Source organism: Taudactylus pleione, unplaced genomic scaffold (genome assembly GCF_031769625.1).
Source record: "Taudactylus pleione unplaced genomic scaffold, aTauple2 ptg000040l, whole genome shotgun sequence".
NCBI classification, from domain to species: domain Eukaryota; kingdom Metazoa; phylum Chordata; class Amphibia; order Anura; family Myobatrachidae; genus Taudactylus; species Taudactylus pleione.
Genome location: NW_028284442.1, coordinates 16,712,336 through 16,726,059, shown reverse-complemented (window position 1 = coordinate 16,726,059; position 13,724 = coordinate 16,712,336).

Genomic DNA, 13,724 nt, shown 5'->3' with positions numbered 1-13,724 from the left:
ACACAATTCACAAACACAAAAAAAAATATTTTTTTATTTTGTTTGGAGTGCCCTTTGGGGGTTACAGCACCGTTTAACGGACAAGCCAGCCGGCCTTTTACTTATGGGACACAGGCGCACGCTTGGCGCTGCTCCTTTGTTGATGCACGTGCGGCTACTGCGCACACAATTCACAAACACAAAAAAATATATTTTTTATTTTGTTTGGAGTGCCCATTGGGGGTTACAGCACCCTTTAGTGGTCAATCCAGCTGGCCCTTTATTTATGGAAACAGGCGCACGCTTGGCACTACTTTGTTGATGCACGTGCAGCTACTGCGCACACAATTCACAAACACAAAAAAATATATTTTTTATTTTGTTTGGAGTGCCCTTTGGGGGTTACAGCACCCTTTAGCGGTCAATCCAGCTGGCCCTTTATTTATGGGACACAGGCGCACGCTTGGCACTACTTTGTTGATGCACATGATGCTACTGCGCACACAATTCACAAACACAAAAAAATTTGTTTTTTTATTTTGTTTGGAGTGTCCTTTGGGGGTTACAGCACCCTTTAATGGACAAGCCAGCTGGCCTTTTACTTATGGGACACAGGCGCACGCTTGGCGCTGCTCCTTTGTTGATGCACATGCAGCCACAGTGCACACAATTCACAAACACAGAATTTTTTTTTTTATTTTGTTTGGAGTGCCCTTTGGGGGTTACAAAACCCTTTAGCGGTTAATCCAGCCAGCCCTTTATTTATGGGACACAGGCGCACGCTTGGCACTACTTTGTTGATGCACGTGCGGCTACTGCGCACACAATTCACAAACACAAAAAAAAATATTTTTTTATTTTGTTTGGAGTGCCCTTTGGGGGTTACAGCACCCTTTAACGGACAAGCCAGCTGGCCTTTTACTTATGGTACACAGGCGCACGCTTGGCGCTGCTCCTTTGTTGATGCATGTGCATCTACAGTGCACACAATTCACAAACACAGATTTTTTTTTTAAATTTTGATTGGAGTGCCCTTTGGGGGTTAAAGCACCCTTTAGCAGTCAACCCAGCCGGCCCTTTACTTATGGGACAAAGGCGCACGCTTTGCACTACTTTGTTGATGCACGTGCTGCTACTGCGCACACAATTCACAAACACAAAAAAATATATTTTTTAATTTTGTTTGGAGTGCCCTTTGGGGGTTACAGCACCCTTTAACGGACAAGCCAGCTGACCTTTTACTTATGGGACACAGGCGCATAAGTAAAAGGCGGTGCTCCTTTGTTGATGCTCGTGCAGCCACAGTGCACACAATTCACAAACACAGAATTTTTTTTTTTATTTTGTTTGGAGTGCCCTTTGGGGTTTATAGCACCCTTTAGTGGTCAATCCAGCCAGCCCTTTATTTATGGGAAACAGGCGCACGCTTGGCACTACTTTGTTGATGCACGTGCGGCTACTGCGCACACAATTCACAAACACAAAAAAAAAAATTTTTTATTTTGTTTGGAGTGTCCTTTGGGGGTTACAGAACCCTTTAAAGGACAAGCCAGCTGGCCTTTTACTTATGGGACACAGGCGCACGCTTGGCGCTGCTCCTTTGTTGAGGCACGTGCAGCCACAGTGCACACAATTCACAAACACCAAAATTTTTTTAACATTTTGTTTGGAGTGCCCTTTGGGGGTTAAAGCACCCTTTAGTGATCAATCCAGCCGGCCTTTTAATAATGGGACACAGGCGCACGCTTGCCACTACTTTGTTGATGCACGTGCGGCTACAGCGCACACAATTCACAAACACAAAAAAATATATTTTTTTATTTTGTTTGGAGTGCCCTTTGGTGGTTACAGCACCCTTTAGCGGTCAATCCAGTTGGCCCTTTATTTATGGGACACAGGCGCACGCTTGGCACTACTTTGTTGATGCACGTGCGGCTACTGCGCACACAATTCACAAACACAAAAAAAAATAATTTTTTATTTTGTTTGGAGTGCCCTTTGGGGGTTACAGCACCCTTTAACGGACAAGCCAGCTGGCCTTTTACTTATGGGACACAGGCGCATGCTTGGCGCTGCTCCTTTGTTGATGCACGGCAAGCCACAGTGCACACAATTCACAAACACAGAATTTTTTTTTTTTTTTTGTTCGGAGTGCCCTTTGTGGGTTACAAAACCCTTTAGCGGTCAATCCAGCCGGCCCTTTATTTATGGGACACAGGCGCACGCTTGGCACTACTTTGTTGATGCACGTGCGGCTACTGCGCACACAATTCACAAACACAAAAAAATATATTTTATTATTTTGTTTGGAGTGCCCTTTGGGGGTTACAGCACCCTTTAACGGACAAGCCAGCTGGCCTTTTACTTATGGGACACAGGTGCACGCTTGGCGCTGCTCCTTTGTTGATGCACGTGCATCCACAGTGCACACAATTCACAAACACAGAATTTTTTTTTACATTTTGTTTGGAGTGCCCTTTGGGGGTTAAAGCACCCTTTAGCAGTCAATCCAGCCGGCCCTTTACTTATGGGACACAGGCGCTCGCTTGGCACTACTTTGTTGATGCACGTGCGGCTACTGCGCACACAATTCACAAACACAAAAAAATATATTTTTTATTTTGTTTGGAGTGCCCTTTGGGGGCTACAGCACCCTTTAGCGGTCAATCCAGCTGGCCCTTTATTTATGGGACACAGGCGCACGCTTGGCACTACTTTGTTGATGCACGTGATGCTACTGCGCACACAATTCACAAACACAAAAAAATATGTTTTTTTATTTTGTTTGGAGTGTCCTTTGGGGGTTACAGCACCCTTTAGCGGTCAATCCAGCTGGCCCTTTATTTATGGGACTTAGGCGCACGCTTGGCACTACTTTGTTGATGCACGTGCGGCTACTGCGCACACAATTCACAAACACAAAATTTTTTTTATTTTTATTTTGTTTGGAGTGCCCTTTTTGGGGTTACAGCCCCCTTTAATGGACAAGCCAGCTGGCCTTTTACTTATGGGACACAGGCGCACGCTTGGCGCTGCTTCTTTGTTGATGCACGTGCAGCCACAGTGCACACAATTCACAAACACAGAATTTTTTTTTTTATTTTGTTTGGAGTGCCCTTTGGGGGTTACAGCACCCTTTATTGGTCAATCCAGCCAGCCCTTTATTTATGGGAAACAGGCGCACGCTTGGCACTACTTTGTTGATGCACGTGCGGCTACTGCGCACACAATTCACAAACAGAAAAAAAAATATTTTTTTAATTTGTTAGGAGTGCCCTTTGGGGGTTACAGCACCCTTTAACGGACAAGCCAGCTGGCCTTTTACTTATGGGACACAGGCGCACGCTTGGCGCTGCTCCTTTGTTGATGCACGTGCAGCCACAGTGCACACAATTCACAAACACAGAAATTTTTTTACATTTTGTTTGGAGTGCCCTTTTGGTTAAAGCACCCTTTAGCGATCAATCCAGCCGGCCCTTTATTTATGGGACACAGGCGCACGCTTTCCACTACTTTGTTGATGCACGTGGGGCTGCTGCGCACACAATTCACAAACACAAAAAAATATATTTTTTTATTTTGTTTGGAGTGCCCTTTGGGGGTTACAGCACCCTTTAGCGGTCAATCCAGCTGGCCCTTTATTTATGGGACACAGGCGCACGCTTGGCGCTGCTCCTTTGTTGATGCACGTGCAGCCACAGTGCACACAATTCACAAACACAGAAATTTTTTTAAAATTTTGTTTGGAGTGCCCTTTGGGGGTTACAGCACCCTTTAGTGGTCTATCCAGCCGGCCTTTTATTTATGGGACACAGGCGCACGATTGGCACTACTTTGTTGATGCACGTGCGGCTACTGCGCACACAATTCACAAACACAAAAAAATATATTTTTTTATTTTGTTTGGTGTGCCCTTTGGGGGTTACAGCACCCTTTAATGGACAAGCTAGCCGGCCTTTTACTTATGGGACACAGGCGCACGCTTGGCGCTGCTCCTTTGTTGATGCACGTTCAGCCACAGTGCACACAATTCACAAACACAGAAATAATATATTTTTTTTTGCACTTGGGGGGAGCATCCCTGATGGACAGAGCACCCCCTGGACAACACTACAGCACCCCTTTAGGACTGGGACACTGCACAGGACTTTGGAGTGGACACAGCCCCTATGGACAACTGACTGCATAACACAGTCCAGCCAGCCCCTATGGACTTTAGAGGAGTGGACACAGCCCCTATGGACAACAGCAGCACAGCGTAGCACAGCACAGCACAACACTACACTGCACTACACTACACTACACAGCCCAGCCAGCCCTAACTGGAAAATGGTGCAGACGTGGGTACCTTATATAGGATCCAAAACCCACGAGACCCGGAAGGCTGGCTGATGACGTTTTGCCTCGATTTCAGATCCGAGTCAGGTGGGAAAAGTCGAGCCTGACTCGGATCGGCCTCGGATCGGGGGGGTTGGGAGGGTTCGGATTTCAGAAATCCGAACCTGCTCACCCCTAGTTGTAATTTGTTATATTGTCTTTAATTGCAATAAAGTTGCAATTAAATAACTCTATAGAAACCCATAGAACTCACACAGCAGACAAAGCTTCTGTAACTTGACTTTGAGAACATAGCCAGTAGGAGACACTTTATGGCTGATATCATCTAGTAATGGCGCTAAGGAGCTCTAGAATGGTAACCAGTCATGTGACCCAAATGCACCTGGCCCACGAGTGTCTCTGACGTTACATTTCCCTGGTAACAGTGGTCAGATGGGGTAAAATGGCTGCTAAACCCAGAGGGGCCAGGCATAGGGTGACCTGGGGCTCCCCGGCTTCATTGCTTACTCTCCAGCACATGCAGACGTCGTGTTCAGAGGGTGGCCGCAGGGAATGCTTGAGTAACAGAAGGCCCGCCAGTGACACACTGACAGGGACTTCACCGGTGCTGCTCTCTGCCTGCCCTGGAAATTCCAGACACCATCCATCCATGAATGGGCAGCCTCTGGACCCCAGTGCTGCTGATTTCCATACTGCCAGGAGGAATTCCTGATGCATGGTAACCCTACATGTAAGTGTGGTCAAAAAGTTTATTACGGTATGACTCTGAAGCAATAAAGTAGATTTCAATTTGTTATCCTAAAGGGAAGGCAACATGTGTGTATTGATTTGAACTTTTTTTAATTTTGCCTTTGCATTTATTAAAACTGTCCGGACATGTTTATGAATTGTGTACTGTAATTTTAACATTTACTGTACTACTATCACTGAGAAAGCCCCGTCTCATACAAACAAGGCAAATATGCCACTCTTTTTGAACTGGATCTATCTTGCTTATATGGCCAGCTCTGCAAGCTATAGTATATATTGCACTTGTGATTTAGAAGAATATTCAGCCCAACTCCAATGATTTTTTCATGTAGGTAATAAAAACATTAACAGCACATGGGTGGAAACTAGGAATGTGGTATGTTAGGTTGGAAGTTAACATGTTGACACATATCAGGTTGACGTGAATGTGTTGACATATTCAAACTATGTCTACATTCTAGTATCGACATTGTGGTGACAACATTCAAAATGTTAACATGGTACTGTAACTGTTGACAATGTGACTGGATCCCGGTAACTAGCCCTTAGGGTAGAAGAATATAGAGTTTATTGATCCGGAAATATACTGCGTGTAACTAGAGACATACACCGGACCATTTTTGTTGGTTTTGGTTTTGATTCGCCAGCCAGATTTGTTTTGCCAAACCGCTGTGACTTGTTTTGGTTTTAGATATTTTTTCCAAACATTGGCTAAAAATTACATAATTTTAGTGTTTTTTTTGTTCCTATAGTATTATTAACTTAAATAACAACTAATTTCCACTCATTTCCAGTCAATTTTGACCACCTCATAGCTCACAATATTGTTTTCAATATTCAATTTTGCACTGGGTGACAGTTGTCATACTTCCTGCCCCTTGCAAAGGATTGTTTCATAGTCAGTTGTTTTACTTTAAATAGTAGTCTTCTTGGTCCCCTTCTGTGATGAAGATCCATCCCCAGCAGCAACAGGCCTAGCGCTGAAGGATTCTTCTGAGGAATCCTAGATAGGGAAGGAGTCATCTAGCCTTAACATATTGGACGCAGGACTACCTCCATTCATTACTGTGGATATTGAGGATGAAGGTGTTGGCAGTAGAGATTGCAGGTACTGGGATCTAGTTGAACTTGAGAGAAGGGAGCTAGCTGATGCTGGACTGTTTGTTATTTTTTTTAGCACCAGTTTCTGATGTTGTCAAAAACTTTTCATGAGTTCGCTGCAAAAGACATAACAGGGAGTAGGTTCCTAGTTGATTCACATCCCTACTTCTACTTATTGTGGTTTTACAAATGCTACATATGGCTTGACAATTGTTGTCAGGATTTGGGGAAAAATAATTCCACACATAAGAGGTGTATTTGTTATATTTGTTGGTCCTATGCCCAGGCATGACAATGACCTTCCTCTTATCATGGCCAAGAGCTGCTTCCATTGGTGCCTGACTTACACAAAAAACATCCTCATCCTCAACATCCTCATTAGTGCTGGCATCAGCTACACAATTATTCCCCTCATCCTCTTGCACTTCCTCGGTGGCATCCTCAATTTCTATGTCATCAGCTATATTTGCGCTGCTCATTCCCACATTTGCAGAGGGAGCAGAAATGGTGGAAGGCAGCTTCTCTGTGAGTACAAGAGTATCAAAAAGGTCAGGCTCACGCATTGCAGTCGTGGACACACTTAGGGGTACATTTACTAAAGTGAAAGTTTTAGAAGTGGAGATGTTGCCCATAGCAACCAATCAGATTCTAGCTATTATCTTCTAGAAGATGCTAGTTAAATATTAAGTAGAATCTGATTGGTTGCTATGGGCAACATCTCTGCTTCTAAAAACTCTCACTTTAGTAAATTTACCTTTTAGACTCTTCTCAGGGATTTGTGACATTTCTGTTTCTGGACGCACAGTTTATTCTACTGCCTTAGTGGTTTTAAATTTTTTCTAGACCTCTTCTACACTCTGAGAGATAAGGTCTTGAATCTTCATGAGAGATAGAGGAAGATGCCTCACTGACACTTGCAGAACCACCACTCATAAATACTCAGTCTTTCTTTGCCACTGTATGTGGTGAATGGCATGTTAGGAATTTAATTTTTTTCTGCACCAACTTTCCCTTTATTAGATGTGTTTTTTATCTTTAGCACTGTATATTGTTTTTTTATTTTAGATGCCCTGACTAAAGGCTGGTATCCACTACCAGATTAAACAGAGCAATTGAACGATAACAACATTGTTATCGTTCAATCACTTGTTAATCGGGCACAAATCGGGAAGCTTAATGTAAAAAATGACCAGCGATGTGCGCTCCCGCTGGTCATTTTTTACATCTATCATCGCCTGAACATGCTGGTCAATCTGCCGATAATGACAGATTGACCATGTTCGGGGATGACGGAGGGTGCTTACACTGAACGACTGATCATTCAGTGTAGGCACTGCAGGGGATGGGGAACAATGGTACGATTATGATGTCGTAATCGTACTGTCATGTACCCAACTGCTAGTGGATAGACCCTCTATGCCCTTGAGCATCAACTTTAGTAGATGACATTGAAGGACTAGCATTGTCATCATTACTGGTGGCAGCAGCTGCAGCAACAGTATATGGTTGCTCTTCACTAAACTAAATGTTACCCATTTTTCAATTTGCAGATCGCTGCGTGGCTTCTATATGTACGTGAACAAGGCACATCAAACAGTACAGCAATGCAATTTAGGTTTTTGATGTCACAGCTCTATTCCTGCATGGACTGGAGCCACAGGGCTTATATATATGCACGTAAACAAAGTGTACCAAACAGTACAAACAATGCAATATTTTTTATGTCACAGCTTTATTCCGGTGCCACGGGGCTTATATATATGCACGTGAACAAAGCGCACCAAACATACAATACAATCTATTCCTGCATGGACTGGAGCCGCAGGGCTTACCATATATATGCACATAAAACAGTACAATTATTTTATTTTCTTTTTTTCTTTTTTTTATGTTGCAGGCACAGGTCTATTCAAACAGTGTGGAGTGGAGTGACAGGACATATATATTATGCATGTGAATGTCTTACTGATGGACACAACACTTCCAATACAGCAGAGTACAGCACAGCTTACAGCAGTGTGAACCACCTATACACATTGACTAAGGAGCACAGCCACTTGTTGTGACTTGTGAGTCTGGAAACAGCCTATACAGCAGAGTACAACACATAATACAGAAGCGTGCAACCCCCCTTATACATATTCACTAAACAGCACAGCCACTTGTGATAATGAACACAGCACAGCCTATACAGCAGAGATAAGTGCAGCATACATCAGCGTGCCTGACAAAGAAATGGGGCAAGTTCCGTCTGCGGTGCCTTATTTAGAATCCAAAGCTGCGAGAATCCGCACTGAATATACACTGAAACACAGGTACTTACTATGCAGTTTTCAAGTCGCAAATGCAATCAGCACTGTGTATGTGAACTATATATTTTGGTTCGTAAAGGACAAATGACACAGAGCAATCCATGGTATCTAGGGTGGAACAAGTTGCCCCATTTCTATATTAGTAGATTCAGCTGTCAGGCCTGGAGTAAATTCTCCATCTGCCTGTGATGTCCTGTTTACTCACCCCAAACATTAACCTGTAACACACTGCTGTCTCCAGCTACTGGCAAGACACTCTCAATATAGTATATCTGTCAACAGCTGTATTGATAAATAGACACCATCTGGTTATGCCTGCATGATCAGACTTGCAGTAAGACAACAGCTGAAATGCTGAACATAGTGTCCTGCAATTCTTGGTTACCCCTCACATCCCAAGAGGAATTGATAGTCACTTCAGCAGGTAGAGTCATCAATAGGAATAAGAAAGCAGCAAAGTAAAATATTATCATTCAGTACGATGATGACATAATTCTTAAAAAGCAGTAAGGACACACAAAATAATGATTGTAAAGATATTTCCATGGTGGGACAAACACTGGAACTGATCACAAGGAACCGGTGTGCTCCCGAAAAACAATCACATTTACTGGTATTTTATTTATTTATTTTTAAACCCTTGTTTTTCAATACAATAGAATAAAAATGTATACTCTCAAAAATTAGGAAGAGTCATTTGATTACAGCTTAGTAGGACTATGATTGGACGAAGCTTGAGGCATTGGCCAGTGTTTTTGGGTCTGTGGATGATGCCTCATTTTCACTAAGCCATTCTGTGTTAATAAACTGTTTTATTTAATTACAAAATGGTCCATAATACATGTTTCATTGCAAGAACTTGCAAATGCTCTTTTGTGTTATGCATCTACCTTTGCGAAACCTTTAACAACTTATAAATGGGTAAGTGTGTTGGCTTCTGGGCCTTCGTCAGTGATGAAAAGGAAGAACAAGATTTTATGATGGAACTTTTTAAATGAACTGACAAGGTCTTGAAGACTCATTTTGGGATAGTTAACAGCTTTTCAGTAACTTTCGTTGCTGAATTGGAAACCCGATTTTGTCCTGCAGTTTTAATCGGTCACATGTAATACCTTCTAAATTCCTTATTAATTAGGCAAAATCTATTTAGATTTAGACTTTTCAGTACTATTTTTACTGCAAACACGATGCATGTTACCCGATGTATCTGAAAACCCCCCACAAATGTAGGTGAATTCTACTCTTATGAAGAACTGTTACTGTAAAGGGCAATATCTTAAACGGTGGTAGGCCTACAGGTGAACTGTGTAGATAAAGAAGCAGTGAGGGTTCATATGTTTTATGGCTTGTGTCAGAGCCGTAACTAGACTTTTTGGTGCCCTGTGCCAGAAACAGCATTGGCGCCTCCTCATTTTTCAAAGGGACATAATAAACCCAAAAAAGGGGAATGGCCTCATGGGGAAGGGCCAGGGAAGAGATAGCAGAGGCCAGGAGATAATGGGGATGAAATAAGAGGAAGCTACAAGTGAGAATGATAATAAACAGAAATTTGGCAGGCCCAAACAGCGCCCCCTGACCTGTGGTGCCCTGTGCGATGGCACTGGCCGCACTACCCTAGCTATGGCCCTGGCTTGTGTATTTTATGCACAAAAGGTTAATGAGAGCAAGTCAACATTTTCTGTAAACCCAAAACCTGGTTAAATTGTATGTATATAATATATGCCTAATCCTTCAAGTCTTGCTTTTCCTAGGACAGGAACACATATCACAGAAAAATGGGCATGACATAATTATTTTGAAGTGATTCCAAGACTGACTGTAACTGGATAGTGGGTATGGCCTAGATAAATCATAGTCATGGATATTTTAAATCCTGTATGCTGAAAGCTATGCCTGTATGTTTCAAACTATTGACATATCTGCCAACATGACCCATTCTAGAAGGGACAATATGCTCTGTTCCCGGACTAATTTATGATTGCCGTCGCCTGTGTTGAACTAGTTAATTGATAATAAAGATGTTTCAACACAGGTGACGGTAATCATAAATTAAGAGAGAAGTCTATGAACAGAGCATTTTGTCACTCTTGGAATGGGTCATGTTGGGCGGTATGTATTGATAAAGGCAGTCCACACACTAGACCAACTTTCATCCAACCCTCCAACTAGTTGATTGGTTGGAATAAAAATCTGGTAAGGAGTGGGAGTAAATGATGATCAGCAATTTGCTCCTATATGCCAGAAAACAGATGAAAATGGTCGGTCAGACAAGTTTGTTAAATGTTTGACCTAAACAATTTGTTCAAACAACAGTTTTTGTCCATTTTCCGGCAGTTTGGGAGCAAATTGCTGATTGTCATTTGCTTTCATACCTTACCAGATTTTCATTCCAACCAGTCAACTAGTAGGCTGCTTGGACAGATAATCTTTAGATGTGTGGCCAGCTTTACACCAGTGAGTAGACTAATAACATAAGGGTGTGTTGAACAGCTGCATTTATTGTATTGTATACTATTGTATAGTCTTGGTCACTCTATACTTATATTTCACTGCACATAGCAGATAGCAAAGACTCTAACTTCCTGACACATGAACACTGATTCGTTCTGTGAATGCTGTCGGCAGCTAATCAGTATTTGGGTGTCAGGAATTTAGCACATATTCTGTCTGCTATATCCAGGAAAACACAGGATAGAAGTGTAGAGTTCTCTATGCTGTTATGCCTGTACAAGCAAAGTGATGTTAGCCTTTGGAGCCTGAATCTCTTGCCAAAAATAGGGGATTTGCACATTTTATAATCTGCACTGAGATGGTGAAAGCTTTTTGTCGTTTTTTGTATATGGAGTTTTCGCACATATGAAAACTTCGGAAATACGACTGTACGATGTGCAGTTTTGTGCGAAAAAAGTTTGCACCTGCGAACAGTTTTTGCCAAAAAGGCTTTTTTCGCGGCTAATTGAATCCGGCCCTGAGTCTGTGTTCTGAAACTCAGTCATTCCTGTGCTTAGCAGTGAGAGGCCGCTGAAGATCTACTCCCAGCAGTCTGACTCTAGCGTCAATAGTGTTAAGAGGGAGACTTGGGAGGAGCCTGGCAGTCTCCTTGTGGAATATGGAGGACAGGCAGGGGCTGGACAGTAGAGGAGGGAGGCAAACCAGCGCTTCCTCCCCCTGAGAGTGCCAACATGAATGTGTGGGGTGTTGGCCGCGGCACTGCATCTCCTCTCCGAGAAGCCTGGAGAGGAGATGCAGGTGGCAGCTGATGGGGGAGTGGCCACACTATTTGTGTTATTAGGCCCCACCCCATTGCAGCAAAATGTTATGAATTTCATGTCTATGAAGTGGAGGTGGGGCCAAAATAATGGGATTATCATAGAATCACATTAGATTGGCCCTGTCCCCTCCCCACTGATCTAGACCATGACATTATTCTCCCATCTTGCCCACTTCACTGGGAACTGTGCGAGATGCGGGAGGATCAACCACTCTTCCAGGAGCCAGGGGGACTACCTGAAAAAATAGTTTAGTATGGAATTGCCCCACCAGAATTGCAGAGGTTGCAGTAGCAAAACTGTGGCAGGGCATGCTGGGATGTGTAGTTCTACAACAGCTGGGGGGGCGCTTATTGAGCACCCCTACCGTAAAGTGCGCTGTTTCAGATGGCTGTTCTCTATTATGGCAATTCCAGTAATTAAATTCTCCAAGTTATCCTTTTAACACTTTATTTAATACAGATGTCACTTCGACAATACCTCACAGGGGCATGAAGACAACATAACCTACCCAAATAATAAGTCAATAATCAGGCAATAAATAAATGCAATCTACATGAAACAAAGTTAAGACACCTATAAATTATGGAATATTTTTGGAATGGAAAGCATAGGTAAGAGCAAATTGAAAGGTACTGTAATACACTATTTAAACATATAAGATGTGAGTTATATGGCTACTGTAGCATCCCAAATGATTTGCATCAAATTACTCCTTACAGCCATTCCCTGCAGAAAAGACAATTAGCTACAGTAAGAGATACGTCCAGAGTGGGATGTAGTAAGGATACCGGCGGGAGCTATCCCGCCCGCCGATATCTCGACACTGAAAGCCGGACATGGGACTAAAGATAGGCGGCGAAATCCCAACGCTTATCATTAACCCCACTACGAAATCCCGACACCCGGCTTACCGAACGAAGGTAAGCCAAGTGTCTTAGGTTCTAGCTGTGGGGGGGAGGGTTAGGTTTAGGGGCCCCCGGGGGAACTTAGGGTTAGGCACCCCCTGGGAGGGTTAGGGTAGGGAAAGAGGGGCTAGGGTTAGGCACCCGCCCTGGAGGGTTAGGTTTAGGGTGCAGGGAGGGGGTGTTAGGGTTAGGGCCCCCCCGGGAGGGCTAGGGTTAGGGTTAGGCACTAACATGGGGAGGTTAGGGTTAGGCACTAGGGGGGAAATTAGGGTTAGGCACCCGCCCTGGAGGGTTAGGTTTAGGGTATTAGGGTTAGGCACCACTACAGGAGGTTTAGGGAAGGGAGAGGGGAGGGTTAGTGTGCTTACCAGCCTCAGTCAGGATTTCAGTCCTTCGGTCATTTGCTGTCGGTATATGATCCGGCGGCTATTCAGCCGCCGGCATTACATACTGATTCCTTCTGGAGCCGTAGGCAATAGAACCCAAGTAACCAGCCAAATCTTATTCCAGGCACTGATAGGAAAGGCTCATCAGGAGTGCATACACAGGGGAAAAGATACTGTGCAAAAAGCATATTTATGTGCATATGTTCAGTTTGACATATCTCAAGATATATCCAGGTCAAAAATAGTAGCGCTTGCACAAGGTATAGCTCTGGTGTAGCAAGTGGGTATATTTAAGCTTATAAAAACTGAAGAGATAGCATAGATAAGTGACTTGACTGTTTATATTAATGCATTACCCAATTTATGTGCCACATAATAATGTAATAAAGTGTCATATGCATAGTAGTATTGTCAGTATTATTTTATGTGAAAGTCTCATATTCCAAATAAAATGTAGCAAAATACTAATTAAACTAAGTATAAGCAACTATTGTTTTCCCTTTTAAACTCAACTATGGGAGACAATGGAGGCGCCTTCCGCCGGGGGCCAGCACTGAAGGGGCACCTCCTCCATTGCCCACAATATACCCTACTTAGGGCTGTAAATATGTACCCAGAGTGTACCGTCACAGCCGCCCAATACATGACACCTCTTCCCGGCACCTGAAAAGCCATCATAGC